Source organism: Lissotriton helveticus, chromosome 2_1 (genome assembly GCF_964261635.1).
Source record: "Lissotriton helveticus chromosome 2_1, aLisHel1.1, whole genome shotgun sequence".
Taxonomy (NCBI): Eukaryota; Metazoa; Chordata; class Amphibia; order Caudata; family Salamandridae; genus Lissotriton; species Lissotriton helveticus.
Window position 1 is genome coordinate 666524042 of NC_136059.1, and position 4308 is coordinate 666528349.

Here is a 4308-nt window from a genome sequence, read left to right on the forward strand (position 1 = left end):
CTCCTGCATTGACAGACGCGTTTCGGCGCTACGCCTTTATCTATGAACATAGATAAAGGTGTAGCACCGAAACGCGTCTGTCAGTGCAATTCACACCCCTAGAGTTGCAGATTGAAGGGGTACTGGTAACAGGGGTGTGAAATTAGCAAGGAATCACAAGTGGAACTCCTAGGTTCTCCTCAAAAATGTGAAATTACTGGGGCAATTGGTAATTTTGCATCGACATTTCCCCAGTAATTCTCCCCACCCCCCCAGAGATTTTTTCTCCTTGGAGCAGGTAAAATTCTTGGGTGAAAAACACAGCAAAAGACAAACAATTGATGGACGGAATGCAAAACAAATCAAAACATTCACCCCCAGTCAAAAGATCTGGCTTGAATCCATAATTTTTTTGCTCACCATGCCTCCCAGTTTAAACCTGACCATATGCAAATCAGTCTTGACCCTGTGCCTCATGGGAACAGTCCAGCCCGAACTGCTTAGCCAGGTCCTCCCTAGACCGGAAACAAGCATCCTAGGACCGGTTTGGGTTTTTCACCCCTCTTCAGCCAGGATAGCTTGATTCCAGTGGCACACTGAGCCCGGAACCTACATCTGGGCATACCCGGCACACTTAGGGCGAGAAAGCAATAGACACACACTATATGAAAAACACAGAACATGTGGTACATTGTCAGGCCACGTATCTTCAATTTTCTATTTGATCCTGTGTTTGGCATGGATCCACCGATGATTTCAGCTGTTTAGGCACTGCATGGGCAAGACAGCATAATCTGCTTCTGTCTTGTTTAAGGTAGGTCCTTCTTCCAGCATTACCCATGCCAAGCATATGGCTAAATCACTACTATCAAGAAGACTGGATGATATGTGTGGTCTCCAGCTCTGGCTGCCATGTTCATGATATACAAAGTTTTGAGACCATGCGTTTTTCATCAATATCCGCAAGTTGTTTATAATGCCTAAGGTGGGGTGCCACTTCCGCTTCTTTCTCACCTTTGGCCCTGTTGGTTTAACAGATACTACCTGCTGCTTTCTAAATGATGGCCCGGTTCAAAATTGGCGTCTCCTCTGGTCTAGCCTTTGATCTGCTTGATGTGATTGTGTGAACATCCTACGGAAGGTGTTCGTCTCTTGCAGGTTGCTAACATCTTTGTGACTTTTAGATATGGCTCCATCTGTGCTTGGTGTTACATCCTTTGGGAATCAATTGCTTTGTGCTGGTCGATGATCCAGGTTTTGTGTCGAAGGTTAATCCAACCTTTTACTGCTTTTAGAAGATAGGTGTTATGGTGTTTTTGCCTGAAATTTCTTCTCTGGATCTCTCAGCTCCCTCTCCACATTATGTTCACAACTATGCATCACGTCCTACAGATATCATTACCAAACCTGAGGTCTTTTGTAAGAGGGAATAATTTATTATGCCATGCTATACTAGTTCTGAAAAGAAGTGAAGCTTACAATTCTGCACCAGGTTTTTTCTGGTGCATGATGTGTACTGTCATGCAAAGTAGGGAAATTTTCTGTTGCTGTCCAAGCTGTACCTGTTTCGTGAAGAGAAACTTGCAGTGTTGCTACACTTTGATTCTATTTTTTATGTGCAACAGAACCTTGTGCTACTTTTTGGGGAAGGTTGTATGCCCATGATGAGAAGGGTGACCTCTGGAAGGAAACTGCTATGTTCCGAACTCAGGATAGTAACTATCTGATGAATCACTACAAAAACAGTTTTCTTTCAAACTGAGAGACTTAACAAGAATACCTATATTACCAAAAAAACAGAATCATGTTCTTCCATCACTTTGGTGTGCAAGCACAGCATAGCTGAAAAATATTAAAATATTGTAAAAGGTTAAGTGTAAGTGGGAAAAATAAATGTTTCTCTTAGCAAGGCTCAGAGTCTAGAGTAAGGGAGAGAAACATGTTTTTTGTCTGCCCACATGATCTGCTGTAAACAACTATTGGTTGATGCGGTACTTCTGTCAAGGACTGTGATTGAGCTGCAGAGCTTAATGGACTTCTTTGCAGATTTTATGGTTTCCAGAAAATTTAAAAATCCAAGACATTTATAATGTCCTACGGGGGAAACCCCCCAAATATGTACGTTCATTCCATCTTGAGGGCACCCACATCGCTATGGTTAAGTCCTTTTCTACCTAGTCTTGCTGTTTTCTGGAATGGGTACTTGGGTTGATCATATTCATAATTCCCGGCTTAAGATAAAAAGAGTCTTTGAGGGGGTGTTTAGATTTTCTTGTAGCCCTGGCAGCCGAACCATTAAAGAGATGGTCAGCATCTATACAGCAAAGGTTTTATCTCCTGCAACCTATGACGGGGTGTGTGACACCATGCCTCTAGTAATTTCATACTGGTTGAAGAAAACACCTTTTTAAATCGCCTGCTGTGTACCCCTCTCTCTGTATAGTCCACCATTATGCTTAGGGAAGTAGGGTTGAACAATCTAGAAGAAATCTAGAATCTAGAAGAACACCCTTAGAACGGTGCTTGGTTTACAAGGGTTTGAGGACCCGACCTAGGTTCTAATGTTGGAGAAGTTAGCAATAAAGGCACCTTGCTAGAGGCGAGGGTAAGAAAGAGAGTCTCAGCCGACAAGGTGAAACAAACGGTGGTGAGATTTATGTCCTATACTTTATCCTTAGGTTTTCAACCCTATTTAACCTGGGTGACATATCAACAACACCGCTATATTTTGACTAGAGTACGTTAGAGTGATGTACACCACCTGGTCTCTTTCCCTAACATACATCAATAGGTTCTAATGACAGTTTCCTGCCTGTGTGATGAAAATTCTAAACAGTGTACTTTACAGTTCATGCTTTTCTAGCAGCTTTATTCAAATCTAAGGAAGCAATTTATTAAACCTATTTTTATTGCAAACAACATCAGAGACCATGAAGCTGCTATGCTTTTTCTGTGTGCTATGGTACCTCCAGTGATCTGTTTTAGTATTGCATCATGTATTTGTAAAGCAATCTGTATTAGGAAGAGAAAGTCTTAATTTTAAAAGCTAATTGGCTCCTGGTACATTGTATTTTAGTGTTTATTTGTAAAGCAATCTGTATCAGGGAAAACATATTTTAAGATTACTGAATCTGTATTATTAATTGTAATGCATTTGGAGCATTCATTTTAATAAGTAACTGTCTTTTGATGTATTGTATTTTAATGTTTGTACTAAGTCCTTTTATGGCATATGCTGATAGTTCAGAATAAAGTTTATTTGAACCTTGATTATTAGAGGCTGCGCTTCATAAACCAGGTTGAATCCGCTTTCAGCGTTAAAACGCTGAATAATTCACAACTTATCTTGTGTGGCAGCACGGTAACTTTATGTAGGGCTTGGCCAGCAGGATCTTGACCATCAAAATATCCGTTCTTTTCATCGCTTTCGTTGTTTTCACTTTCTTTAAAGCAGCTTGAGTTGCGCTTTGACTTCACATACATAACGCATTGATTCCGTTTTTCGACAGCGACACATGTGACATGCACAAGCATTTTGCTTAGACTACAGCGAACTCTGCGGGAGAGCACAGTTGTTCTTCCGGTTACTCATCCCCTATCTCGTTGTCAGTTGTACCTTCTTCCTAGTCTGAGTAGCCAGACATTGACCACCACACATAAGGAGCTTAGTATTACACGTCTTTATTCTGCTGCGTGTAACTGTAAACTCAACATTGTAAAATGAATGTATGACTTTACAATGCATACATTTACAATGCATGCCTTTACAACGCAGTTTTCACAGCGCAACATCCTTTACAACGCATTCTTTTACATTGCATGCCATTGTATCGCATTTTCAGAAACTACCTTTACATCGCATTCCATTACATCGCATTATACCTTTACAACGCATACCATTACAATGCATACCATTACAACGCATTTAAGGTAAGTGTTATAATAGTAATTATTACCCCTATACTATCCAACTCCAGAGAGTGCAACAGTAGGGTAAGTGTTGGGTAGTGTAAGGGTAAAAATTACCATGCTAAATCCAGTGAGTGCAACAGTAGGGTAAGTGTTGGATAGTGTAGGGGTAAAAATTACTATTCTAACTCCAGTGAGTGCAACAGTAGGGTAAGTGTTGGATAGTGTAAGGGTATTATGCGTTGTAATGTTATGTGTTGTAATGACTTGCAATGTAATGCCTGCGTTGTAGTGACATGCGGAGGAATGACATGCGTTGTAGTGACATGCGATGTAATGGCTGCGTTGTAATGACATGCAATGTAAAGGATGTTGCGATGTAATGACTGCTATGTAAAGGTAGTGCGATGTAATGACTGC